General features: G+C 36.9%; 1 protein-coding gene across 1 annotated transcript in view; it reads left to right on the top strand.

Moving 5' to 3' along the window:
* Positions 1-14,752, top strand: part of LOC106085125 (protein abrupt) — a 260,695-nt gene that overhangs the window by 6,819 nt on the left and 239,124 nt on the right. The window contains exon 2 of the mRNA XM_059364237.1: positions 4,382-4,830. The gene's annotated coding sequence lies outside the window, so the exon portion shown is untranslated. The remainder of the gene's footprint in view (positions 1-4,381; positions 4,831-14,752) is intronic.

Raw genomic sequence — 14,752 nt, 5'->3', positions numbered from 1 at the left:
TCTGAAACACCCAAACAAATAAAGCTATCCGCTTCAGAAAATGTAGAGTTCGGCCTTCGATGAAATTAGGGAACTTTATTTTTTTAATATCTGAAGGACCCTTTCTTATACCCCAATTAAAAAATTAACCCAGATCACCGGGATAGGGTGTCGGTTGAAGCGTACTTTTGGTTGGGTCGAGGCACACGAATCTGATGTAAAATTTCGGGTCCATGTAACTCTGGGGAAACGCCATGTTGTTCCTCGGGGCTCATATGAAAATCTTGGAGAGTAGAGCGCGAAAATCCAAACAATATTTGGGATAATGAATCTAGTGGGGCCGAAAAACACTCAAAATGAACATGTAGACCTATCAAGACAATATATGTATCTACTAAGGTGTATTAAGGAGGAGAGAACGAATCTGACATCCAAATTTAGCATCAAGTATATCGCGGATTGAAAAGCCCAAAACGGACATGTAGCTTAGCCCGGACAATATGAGACTCAAATGAAAGGTCTTTGGAAGTAGAGTACAAATCTGATATGTACATCAAGTAAATAGAGGACTACAAAAAAAATAAGAAAAGTTTACTTGAATCAAGCCTCAGCGGTGTCATAAATACAGTATGACCGGGTTTACTAACTTCATGCGCAAAATTCTCAAATACTCATATTCAAATTTCTGGACTTTAGAATTTTTTATTTTTATTTTGGACGATGTTTTCTTTGTTTTGATCGTGTTCAATCTTGATATTGCCAAATAAGCCCGTTGAAACTTGAAAAAAGTATGCTTAATGCAGGCATCAAATAAGAATTTTATAATTGATCTTAGTACTACATTTTTTGTGTGTAAAATGCAAATTTTGCCCTTGAACAAACTTCTCACAAATCAATGAGTGCAGTCCGATTCAAGTTTTTTAAGCTCAATGATAAGGGGCCTCTTTTTTATAGTCGTGTCCGAACGGCATGCTGCAGTGCGACACCTCTTTGGAGAGAAGTTTTACATGGCATAGTACCTCATAAATGTTACTAGCATTAGGAGGAGAAAACCACCGCTAAAAATTTTTTCTGATAGTCTCGCCAGGATTCGAACTCAGGCGTTCTGCATCATAGACGGTCATTCTAATCTAAATATGGTCCGAACAAATATATAACCTAAACTAGCTCCCATATAAACTTATGACAAGTAATGTAACGGCATCAAATTAAAACATTATATATTTCCCAATTTTTTGTACATCATTGTTTTGCCGTCGGTAACGGAAGTTTTCTGTTTTGGGTTTTAATTCTTGTAAAATCATAGGAAAAATTGTTATACCCTCCACCATAGGATGGGGGTATACCAATTTCGTCATTCTGGTTGTAACACCTCGAAATATGCGTCTGAGACCCCATTAAGTATATATATATATATATACTTATACTGATATAGCTGTCTTATAATCCGATCTGGGATATTGACTTCTTGAGCCAAGGCGCAATTCTTATCCGAATGAACTGAAATATTACCCAATGACTTCTAAAATGTTCAGCATTCATTTATGGTCCGAATCGGACTATAACTTGATATAGCTCCAATAACATAACAGTTCTTATTCAATATTCTTTTTTTGCCTAAAAAGTGATACAGCGCATAGAACTCGATAAATTCGATTCATGGTGGAGGGTATATAAGATTCGGCCCGGCCGAACTTAGCACGCTCATACTTGTTTTTATTAATTTTTTTTTTTAATATTCGTAATTTCATAAAAATTTTAACTTATATCGAAAGATCAGTTGCTTTATTGGTCCATCTCCCAATTAAATTGCACTGTGAGTTAGATTGCCCCATATTCAGGGTTCAAATATTACTTATCTTTAAAATACTATTGAAAACTAAAATATAATACAACTGTAATACGTTTTAGTGAAAGGTCCCACTTAAGTGAAACTTGATGGAAAGAACCATTATTTTTTGGTGTTATTCAATGCTATTGAATCCGCTTAAGTGAAAATCGCTTAACTGCAAATACCGCTAAACTGAAAAAGTTTTTACACCACAAATTTCATTCTTATATGAAGTTGAATTCGCATAAGTGAAAAAGTGAAACTATCCGCAATTTTAAAAATTCGCGTCATCATTAAAATTTGTAAGGACATATTTTGATATATCGCTTATGATTGTTTATGGCTTTTAAAGTATTCTACTGTGCATGGCTATTTGATCAACTCAAGTAATTCCATGCATAATTAGTACGTTGGCTTGAAAACTCGCTTCCGCTTATATCGCTTAACTGGAAACTAATATCACTTATCCGAACTACGCTTAACTGAAAACTATGGATAAGTGAAACTAAATAGATGTATTCTTCGACTGTGTTTATATCGAATACATTGCGAAAATGCCTTTGTGATGTAAATACAGCACTAAAAAGTTTGATTTGTAAATTTAACTCCATTTTCCCGCACTTGTGGACACAAAAACGCAAAATGTCAGCTTAATCGAATAACGAGCCCCTAAAAGCCATAGCAGGGCTCAAGATGTCAAATCGAGAGATTGGTTTATATGGGAGCTATATCAGATTATATACCGATTTAGATCGTACTTGGCACGATTGTTGGAAGTCGTAATAGAATATTTTGTGCAAAATTTCAACACAATCGGTCAATATATGCAGCTTCTAAGATTTGATACACTTAAACACCGATGATTTTCGATTCTTACAAAAAGCATAAAGTTTATTTTCTGTCTATCTAGTACACCTATTTTATTATGCTTTTAGAGAAAACACACCTATTACCTTTCTACATTGTTATGAACTTGAGAAACTTACGTACGTATGAACTATTTTTCTTTCTATGATAAACTCATTATCAATTTTCCGTTTTAAACTGAGATTAATAAGAGAAGACGAAGGAAGGCAGGCAGACATTCAAACAAACACACAATTCTCGCCTTTGCAAAAACTAAATGACACTACAAATCCTAAATTGTAACAACAACAATAATAATAATAACAAAGCATTACACACAAGATGCACCACCACCACCACCAGAACACTAAATAAAAAGAAATCATAGTGGCAAAAGTGCAGTTTTGCAAAAGAACCAAAAAAAAAAGAAATCAAAAATCCAACGGAAAAAGAAAAGCACTCGCCTAAACACACAAACACGCGCTCACACGGGCAAGAAGAGAAAAATGAAACACATGCCGGCACTTGACTCATATAATAACGTAACAACAACAAAAACAAGGAGAAATGTGCAAAAAATTTTAACGTAATCATCATCGTCACCATCATAATCATCATCCAAACCTAAGGACAGACAGACAAACAGAGACAACCGACCACATGCACTCACCATTCACCCAGAAAGGGGGCTACCACACACTCTCCGGCTTACACTGCGAGAGCGAGAGAGTGTTGTGTCACATTTCGCTAAAAAAAATAAAAAAAAAGAATCGCAACTCATTCATTGTTTTTTTTTCTGGTTCCTTGTGCCGCCTTGTGCATTTTTTACTACTACAACAACACCGCCGCATGTTTGACACTCTCAAACACAGCACTCGGAAGCACAGACAACACACGCTCACACACACACATATATACACTCCCCCTAAGAAGAGAGTAACATTTTGTTTGTAACAAACCCCCGAAAAAACGAAAATTGCATCGAAAAAACAAAACAACAACTGAGCACACCACGTTGAACGTAACGCCGCTAAGCCAAATCAAAGTCAGTGTGCAATTCTGTGTGCGCTCGGGAGGCAGGCAAAAAACGTGGAATTAATAAACGGAAGTTGTGCATTTTATTAATCAAAGCCAGTGACAACAATAATAACAACGATGATGATGATGATCATAATAACAATAATAATGCAGCACACAAAACGAGAAACTGCAAAGTGACGTCTCAAAAAAATAAAAAATACGCGAATAACATGTTGGTTAAAAAAAAAAAAATAAAACAAAACTGAATGAGCGATACCCCTTCATTGACAAAAAGCGAAAACGTAATGCACCCGAAAACGAGGAACCGACATAAATAAAAAAAAACACAGAAACAGAACCACAAACAACTTTGTATTGATTAAACAAATCGGAAAACAACGAAATACAGGTTTTACAAATTTCGCTAAGCAAAAATCCAAAAAAAAAAAAAACAAATGTTTGAAGTTATTGACCGTTATAATTTTAAGCATCAAGTAAATAATGCAGATAAAAATAAACAAACAAAAAATCATAAGTGGACAGCTGTTTCGTTAACAAAATCCAAAAAGTGCAGTTTCTTCACTGCATAAGTGGAACGAATATTTAATATTTCATTTTTTTTAATTTCCTTTTGTTTTGTATGTCAAAAGTTTTAAATTTTAGTTTAAAAATTATTAATTTTTATAAATTTTTTCTTTTCAATAGCCCTTGAAGTGTTTCTCACCAGCTGATTAAAGACAAAAAAACGTACCTAGACATTCGTAAACAAGACTAAAAGATCTGTTAAAAAAAACTACTAAAAACGAAAACTATTTCCAAACATTTTTATGTGCAAAAACAAAAAACAAAACAAAAATCCGCCAAAAAAATCCCCCATCATTTTTGGTATTATGTGCAATCTGAACCATAAACAACAAATTAGCAACAACACAAAAATTTAAAATCAAATACTAAACAGGAAAAAGACACACAATCCAAAAAAATCGTATAGATCAGTGATCAATTGTGAAACATTTAGAAGAAAAAAAAAATATACAATTTGAAGCGTGAATTGACAAATAAAAACTAAAATACTCAAACAATCGCAGCAGCAGAAAAACAACAATAAATGCAGCAATAAATATTTCCAAATAGAACTCATCACCGAACTTGAGGTAAGTTAAACTTGGAACAAATCTTTATATTAGGTTAGGTTGAAAAGAGGGTGCAGATATTAATCCAATGCCACTACAGATATACTCCTAAGCCAGTAATCGGCTTGTTGTGGGTTATATTGATCTACGCAAAAATTCAAGGGGATTCTAAATGAAAAAAAAAAAATACTAAGGCCTATGAAACTATAAACAAGTAAAAGTGTGCTAATTTCGGCCGACCGAATCTTGGAAGCCCATCACCATGGTTCTGCTAAAATATGGGAGCTACATCTAGTTATAGACCGAATTGAACCGTACTTGGCGCAGTTGTTGAGATTCATAAGAGAACACTATATGCAAAATTTCAGCCAAATCGGATAAAAATCGCGGCGGGTAAGAAGCACAAGAAGTCAAATCGGGAGATCGGTTTATATGGGAGCTATATCTAAATCTAAACCGATGTGGCCCATTTGCAATACCCAGTGACCTACATCAATAAGAAGTATCTGTTCAAAATATCAGGCGGTTAGCTTTACGCGTTCGACTGCTAATGTGATTTCCACAGACGGACAGATTGACTTAGAATGTCAAGACGATCAAGAATATAAATACTTTCTGGGGTCGTATATCAATAGTTTGAGGAGTTACAAACGGTATGATCGGAAATCGGCTTGTTATGCGCTCTAAAAACTATAAAGTAACCTCTTAAAAGAAAATTTTAAGTTAGGAATTCCGTGCAACTTACAAAATCCTTAATTGTTTTCAATGCCACTCCCCTAAGTTGGTTCATGTCTGGTATTGTGTCTCCACATAAGTGCCGTTATCTATTAGACGCAAAAGCCAGGCAATGACAAAGGAAATGCTCCAACGTCTCATCATCTTCCCCGCATGCCCTACACATGCTATCACTTGCCGCACCGATTTTTCATAAGTGAGCTTGTAATCCTATGTGTCCCGTTATGATACCAATAGCTATACAGACCTCCTTCTTGCTTCCTATAACTAATAGCCTCGTCTTCTGGATCCCCCCATAGGATTTTCGCTGTCCTACCGACCGTTTCGCTGTTCCACAATGTTGCATGCGCATTCATCGCCCACTCCCTTATCATCCCGAAAGTTAACCAAGTTTATTGACGGCAGTCCTCTGACGTTCACCGCCATATCGTCTGCTCTTCATTTCCCCTTACTCTATTAAGGCCCGGCAACCAAACGATGCGGATTTTGCCATCCTCAGAGAAGGCCTTAGTGTCCTTCTTACACGGCAAGACTGTTCGTGACCTTACCGTACTGGTTGTTATTGCCCTTATGGCAATTTTAATGTCGGTAAAGATGTTCACACCTCGTTCGATGTTCGTCCTCGCTTTGGCACCACACCACTTCACGCATTCCGTGATCGCCCGGATCTCCGCCTGCAGGATCGCATTATGGTCAGGCAGTCTAAAACAGATATCAGTCCCTGGGTTCTCAATGTATACCCCCAGGCCCACTCTGTCCTCTGGCTTTGATCCATCTGTGTAACATCATCTTCCAGATGGTAATACTAGGGTTCCGTCAATCCAAGACTGTGCCGATGGCAGCAGTGCCTCGCACTCGACTTCAAGGTTCATCTCAGGTATCCGATCGGAAACTTTTTCCCTTCCTTCCAGGTTTCCTATCGTCGCCTCGATTATACCGCGATGGTATGAGCTGCTACCGCACTCAAAAAGAGGTATAAAACTTGCAATTTATTGTATCGCAGGGATGATAGCTATTGAACTATGAAGATAACGAGTCTGTTGTTCCAACAATTAAAATTAATTTGCCATTGTTATCTCTGTTTTGTTAAAATCGTATTCCATCCAATGATTTCTTCGTGTATATGGGAGTTAAAGTGTGATTTTTTAAGAGCTGTAGGAAAGTTTTAAAAAAAAACATAAAATTCAGAAAAAGCATCAAATCTTTATTTGAATTGATAGTACGGTCCATATATACATCATCTTTGAAGATGTGCGGATGCATTGGTAGCTCTCTCAATGCTTCTGGCTGATGATCATAAAATTCAATAATTGGCAAGCTTTGTTCATTTTTAAGACGATTCATGGTTAAATTATAGACCAAACTGAAGATGACAGTTTAAACCAGTATTGCCGCAAGATAACAGCTAAAAATCACCCTTTACAGGAAAAGTTGTATAATACTTTTTTTATCAAAAAGCGGCTCAGACATTCTGTAATCCACACTGTCTAGAACATCGATCCTTTTATCAAAGAAATCACTGTATCCATTGCCGCCGCATGACCAAAGAGAACACCCCCTTAGCGTCACAGCAATTATCGCAACAATTTGTGTAGCCACAAAGTCCAGAGGCATGGTGTCATCCTCAATGCGGCTGTAATGCACAAACAAACCATCCTTTGGGCACACATGAGTATTTAACAGTAAGTGGACTTTTGGGGCGCCGTTCACCAGACCACAACGCCATATAGCATTATAGGCCTTACAACTGGTGTATATACCCAGAACACGACATGCGGTTTAAATCCCCAACTTTTGCCAATAGCCCTATTCAGGTGTAAAAAGAAAAGTTACCAGCTTCATCCTTTCAGGAATATAATATTTACAGTTCAATGTTCTTCATTTGAAAATGGATTAAAATAGAAGAAAAATTGAGAAATTGTTATCTTAGTATGTGGAGCTTGAAGCGTAATTGATAAAAAAAATGGCCGGGTGGTTGCAACCCAGCATTTGTTTTTTTAATGAAGGTGCAACTTTCTTGAATTATGTATTCAGCACCCTACGGAAAACATGGACTACAAGCATTGTGCTTAAATACTAAGGCACATCTCCAGACTCAAGATTTCGATATGTCAAAGTGGCAGTATTAGTTTGACGATCCACTTATTTAAGTGTTTCATTATGTTCAACTTAAAGATAGAAGTGTTGTTCACGAAAAGAAGCAAATAGTAATGGCATAGGGTAAGGTCTGCTTTACTAACAATAAGTCGGTACTTTGCATTCGCCAGCGTCCGAATAATAAGGTCAAAGAGGTATAAAACTTGCCATTTATTCATTATTTTTAAGCACTCTTAAGAGTTTCTCTTTTAGCTTAGGATGCTAGAGATTTTCGACTATCCGACCGAATACAGTTTTGTCTCTATTTTCTGTATGCAATATTTATACCCTACACCACTACTGTGGTGCAGGGTATTATAACTTAGTGCATTTGTTTGTAACACCCAGAAGGAAGGGAGATAGACCCATTGATAAGTATATCGATGGACTCAGAATCACTTTCCGATTCGATTTGGCCATGTCCGTCTGTGTGTCTGTCCGTCGGTCCATGCTAATTTGTGTACAAACTACAGGTCGCAATTTTCATACGATCGTCTTCAAATTTGGTACAGACATGTTTATCGGCCTAGAGTCGAAGCTTTTTTAAATTGGAAAAAATCGATTCAGCTTTGGATATAGCTTCCATATATATGTTCGATTTACAATAAAATGGTTATTTGTTAACCGATTCACGCGAAATTTGGCAGAAGGAATTTTCTTATGATTCTCGACATAAATGGTAAATTTCATAGAAATCGGTTCAAATTTAGATATATGTTGTTCTGATTTGCAGTAATAATGAAATAAAATGGTCATTTGCTCATCAATTCTCATGAAATTTCTTACGAAGGATATTCTTTTAACCTATGTCATTACTGGCAAATTTCATAGAAATCGGCTCAGATTTAGATATAGCTTTCATATATATATATCGCCCGATTTTCACTCTTAGAGCCACTGCAAGCGCATTTATTGACCAATCTTGTTATAACTTTGTACAACGCTTTCCTCGACGACTTTTACAATATCCATAAAGTTTTCTCGAAATTGGTTCAGATTAAGATATAGCTCCCATATATATGTTCGTCCGATATTGGGATATATTGCAATAAAGTGCCTATTTGTAGTTATTACAGTTTCAACATATTTGCTCCAAATTCTGAACCAATTTTGATGGACCTCGGCGGATGTTTTCAGATGGGTTTTTAAACAACCCGTATCAAGGTTGTTTAATAACCCATCTGAAAACATCCGCCGAGGTCCATCAAAATTGGTTCAGAATTGGATATAGCTTCCACATTGTACTTATAGGGTAGGTGTATGGTATAATACAGTCGGCACCGCCCGACTTTTGCCCTTCCTTACTGGTTTTAACTGGCAAATGTATTTGTTTTATACCTACCAGCGAAGGATGGGGGCATATTCATTTTGTCATTCCGTTTGCAGCACATCGAAATATCCATTTCCGACCCTATAAGCTATATATATTCTTGATCGTAGTAAAAATCTAAGACGATCTAGCCATATCCGTCCGTCTGTCTTTGAAATCACGCTACAATATTTAAAAATAGAGTTATTGAGCTGAAACTTTGCACATATTCTTTTTTGTTATGCACTAGCAGGTTAAGTTCGAAGATGGCCTAAATCGGACTATATCTTGATATAGCCCCCATATAGACCGATCCGCCGATTTAGGGTCTTAGGCCCATAAAAGCCACATTTATTACCCGATTTAGCTTAAATTTGGAACAGAGAGTTGTGTAAAGTCACTCGACATTCTTCTTCAATTTGGCTTAGATCGGTTCAGTGTTGGATATAGCTGCTATATAAACCGATCTCTCGATTAAAGGTTTTAGACCCATAAGAGGCACATTTATTGCTCGATGTCGCCGAAATTTGGGACAGTGAGTTGTGTTAGGCCTTTCGATATTCTTCTTCAATTTGGCTCTCATCGGTCCAGATTTAGATATAGCTGCTATATAGACCGATCTCTCGATTTGTGGTTTTGGGCCCGTAAAAGGCATTTATGGTCCGATGTCGCCGAAATTTGGGACAGTGTGTTAAGTTAAGCCCCTCGATATACTTCAGCAATATGGCACAGATCGGTCCAGATTTGGATATAGCTGCCATATAGACCGATCTCTCGATTTATGGTCTTAGATCCATAAAAGGCGCATTTATTGTCCGATTTCGCCGAAATTTGGGACAGTGAGTTGTGTTACGCCCTTCGACATCCTTCTTCAATTTTGTCCCGTTTGGTCCAGATTTGTATATAGCTGCCATATAGACCGACCTCTCGATTAAAGGTTTTTTGCCTATAAAAGGCGAATTTATTGTCCGATGTCGCCGAAATTTGGGACAGTGTGTTAAGCTAAGCCCCTCGACATACTTCTGCAAAATGGCTCAGATCGATACAGATTTGGATAAAGCTACCATATAGACCGATCTCTCGATTTAAGGTTTTGGGCCCATAAAAGGCGCATTTATTATCCGATTTTGCAAAAATTTGGTTTTGCCAGTTTTGTTAGGTCCTTCGATATTCTTCTGCAATTTGGCTCAGATCGATCCAGATTTGGATATAGTTGCCATATATACCGATCTCTCGATTTAAGGTTTTGAGCCCATAAGAGGCACATTTATTGCCCCTCGACATACTTTATTGCCCCTCGACATACTTCTGCAACATGGCACAGATCGATCCAGATTTGGATATAGCTGCCATATAGACCGATCTCACGATTTAAAGTTTAGGGGCCATAAAAGGCGCATTTATTATCAGATGTCGCCGAAATTTGGGATTGAGTTGTGTTAGGCTCCTCGACATTTTTCTGCAACTTGACCCAAATCAGTCCAGTTTTGTATATAGCTGCCATATAGATCGATATCTCGATTTAAAGTCTTGGCCCCATAACAGGCGCATTTATAGTCAGATTTCCGATTGAAATTTGACACAATGACTTATATTGGGCTTTTCGACATACGTGTCATATATGGTTCAGATGGGTTTATTTTTAGATATAGCTTCTAAAAAGACCAATATTTAGTTGTACATGATTGAACAATGACTTGTACTTATTAGTATTTGGTCCAAATCGGAACATATTTCGATATAGCCACCTTTCGTCACCGGATTTTGACGAAAGGCGGTTCACATATATACCTGAGATGGTGGGTATCCAAAGTTCGGTCCGGCCGAACTTAACGCCTTTTTACTTGTTTTAAGATTTTTTGCCTGTTAGGATGATGATCATTATATCCTCCTCCACTGGGGTATACTAATTTCGTCATTCTGTTTGTAACTACTCGAAAAATTAGTCTAAGACCCCATAAAGTACATATATTCTTGATCGTCGTGACATTTTATGTCGATTTAGCCGTATCCGTCCGTCCATTTATACCGATCTTGGATCTTGATTTCTTGAGCCTCTAGAGTGCACAATTTTTATCCGATTGGAATGAAATGCACGACGTGTTTTGTTATGATATCCATATCAAGTATGGTTCAAATCGGCCCATAACCTGATATAGCTGCCATATAAACCGATCTAGGGTCGTGACTTCTTGAGTCTCTAGAGGTCGCAATTCTTATCCGATTGGAATGGAATTTGGAAACGACCTGTTTTGCTATGATATCCAAAAACTGTGCCAAGTACGGTTCAAATCGGTTCATAACCTGATGTAGCTGCCATATAAACCGATCCTGGGTCCTGACTTCTTGAGCCACTAGAGGTCGCAATTCTTATTCGATTGGAATAGAATTTTGCACGACGTGTTTTGCTATGATATCCAACAATTGTGCCAAGTATGGGTCAAATCGGTCCATAACCGGATATAGCTGTCATATAAACCGATCTGGGGACTTGACTTCTTGAGCTTCTAGAGGGCGCAATTCCTATCCGATTTGGCAGAAATTTTGCACGACGTATTTTATTTAACAAAAGTGCTAAATAAGGTTCAAATCGGTTCATAACCTGATATAGCTGCCATATAAACCGATCTTGGGTCTTGACTTCTTGAGCCTCTACAGGTCGCAATTATTATTCGATTTGCCTGAAATTTTGTGCGAAGGATCCTCTCATGACCGTCAACAAACGTGTTTATTATGGTCTGAATCGGTCTATAGCCTGATAATGCTCCCACATAAATCGATCTCTCTATTTTACTTCTTGATCCCCCAAAGGGCGCTATTCTTATTCGAATTGTCTGACATTTTACACAGATCTCCAACATATAATTTAACATATATCTTGATATCGCTGTAATAGCAGAGCAAATCTTTTCTTTTATCCTTTTTTTGCCTAAGAAGAGATGCCGGGAAAAGAACTCGACAAATGCGATCCATTGTGGAGGGTATATACGATTCGGCCCGGCCGTACTTAGCACGCTTTTACTTGTTTTAATTTTACAATGTTCGTTGGTTTCTCTTTCGAGACGAGCTTTCAAAGGTCGGAGACTTTCCTGCAATGGAAAAGTAAAATCAGAGATCACCACTCACACCAACCACTGTGGGACTCGTTTCGTCTTTAGTTAGGAGACTTTCAACCATGTTAGGCTTTCAAGGGCCGTACGCTGGTATGTTGTACTTACATCGTATTTATTGCGAAAACGCCTCGTTCAAAACATAATGTACTTTATGTTCTGAACGAAGGACCAAGTTTGGTCCTTCTTGAGCTATTTTCGACTATCGGTGATTGCATACTTATACACCAAAATAATTTAAATAAATTTTTTTCATAAAACGTGTTTATCTTAATTTCAAACAACAAATAGTTTGTGATTCAATGACAACACTACGCACCTGTTTAGTTAATAATATAAAATAAGAAGAAAACATGATGGTATCCCCCAAAAAAACAAGTTAAACATGAAATAAAGAAGGCAACGGAAAAAAATACAAAACAATTAACACTTTTCTTACTAATTACAGTGAATGGTTTAAAAACGATGAAACAAAAAAGTCAGCAACTAAAGTAGAAAAAAAAATTGTATAGTAAAACATCATTACTTGACCATCACCGTGGTTGTTTTCGTCGAGGCAACTCTCTAGGCAAAAATACGGAGACTAAAGACAGTCAGGCAAAGCTAAATAAGATTTATTGAAAAATTTACATAGAGACGGTCATTGAACGATTATTGTTATTGTTATTATTTTTGGTGTTTTTTTTTTCTCGTTTTTTTTTTGTAGTAATTTAAAATTTGCCACAAGTAGAAAATATTAATAAATTGCTTTAAGTTAAACGCAAAAAAAAAAAACAAAAAAAAAACCAAAAACAAAATACTGAAATAATAGTAGTATTACCAAGCACAGTTTCCGTACAACCATGGAACGCATGGCTTGGGTTTTTCTTGGTTTTCACATGGCGGGTTAATACCAAAAGCCGTTAGCCAAAAGAAGCCAACGAAAAAATTAAGCAAAAATAATAAATCCCACTGAAAATAACAATAAGAAGATGCTCAAAATTAACTAATTACACACATCGGTTGTCTACTGAATGGTGGCCAAGCATTGAGCGAACAAATGAACGGATGGATAAGTAAGCTGATGGCTTGCTTGCAAATCTAAATGCCAGAGAGAGGTGCTTTGCTGTTGAAGAGGCAATGATGAGGTCTGTCGGCAGAAAATGCCAACATCATTTCCAAAAAAAAACACACGAAAGAAGCTTCTAGCCAATTTTAGTACTTACAAGGCTTCTTTTGCTGTGAACATTTTCCTCATTTGTGGGTTTGCTCCTTTTTTCTGGTCTGGTCTGGCTTTCCTTACATTTACATTAGTTATGATTCCTTTTGCTTCATGATTTGTATTTTACCATTTCCCTTGCTCCCTATGCCACCCAAGACCAAAAAAAAGGGTAATTATATTTAAGTTTTGTTAGAGCAAAATAAACGTTTTGAGGTAATTAGCCAAAACAAGAAAAAAAAAACATAAATTGTTTAGGCCAAAATTTGTTGTTAATGTTTCTTTCCTTCTCTGCCCAAAATATGGTTTGTATTTTTTTTTTGAAGACGCTTCTGAAAGGGTTTTCGTTTGTAGGCTGTGTAAAAAACAAATCATTTTGGTCGCCTCTTCTCATTGTAAAATATTGATTTTGTCATTTATTTGTGTTAAACACTGAATAATTTTTGGTTCTGCTTGGTGTTTTTTTTTTTTATTTTATCTCGGCATCTTTTGACCATCGTTCATTTAACATCTTTCCCAAAAAGAAAAAGAGGACAGGTGCAGAAAGTTGTGGTGGTCAGATCTTGTTACATTGTTGAAGGTTATATGAGAAGATGATTTGATGTTTGCTTTTATTGTTTGCTGAAGTTCCCAATTACTTGGCAAAAACTAGAGATCCCTACATCTTAGTTAATGATTGAGTATTGAGAGGAGGTTCAAAATTTCCCACGTATTAGGTACTTTAAACTATTCTTTCTGATTACTGCGAGTAAAGCTGCTTCCGGTAAAATATAGGGATCCCCCATAATGCGAATGTACGCAAATTAAACACAGCTTACAAGTGAATCACATTGAAGAAGTCAACTCAAGATACGAATCTGACTTGTAAAGGCTTAAGTAGTAATGGATAAATTGTTTCTGTTGTTTTTTGTTGTTGTTGTTGTACTTGTTATTGAAGATCATAATTACATTTCCAAAACCAAATTCAGCAAAATCGCTCGAAAATTATAGTTTCTACGCGCTCAAGAACTCAATTCGGGAGAGCAATTTGAATTGACACCACATCTGGACTTATCGAGACTTTTAGCAAAGTTAGGTTATATTTAAGTGGCAGTATGCCATCAAAATCACTTAGACATTTTCGTCCATTGTGATACCACAGGAACAGAAGAAGGAAGATGCCTTCTAGTTCCTACCATTGAACCATCCAGATCGCTTTAAAAAGCCCAACAACTTGCGAATATTCACATCCGCTAAATCAGACAGGTTCTCAAAGAAATGAAAACCTAAAGTGGAACTCCTTCTGACTGCTAGTGCGGGACACACACAGAGAAGGTGTTCTATATGTTTTCCGATTAGACAGAGACCACACATGACGGACACAATGACGGAGACGCGCGTTCTAGCCAGTGACAGCAAAGCAGTAGATCTCTTCAAGTCTTGACTACGAGTAGGCCACATATTTTTGGAATGCTC

This window comes from Stomoxys calcitrans, chromosome 3 (assembly GCF_963082655.1).
Source record: "Stomoxys calcitrans chromosome 3, idStoCalc2.1, whole genome shotgun sequence".
Taxonomy (NCBI): domain Eukaryota; kingdom Metazoa; phylum Arthropoda; class Insecta; order Diptera; family Muscidae; genus Stomoxys; species Stomoxys calcitrans.
The sequence above is the reverse complement of the archived record's forward strand: the minus strand, read 5'-3'. Positions and strand labels throughout refer to the sequence as shown.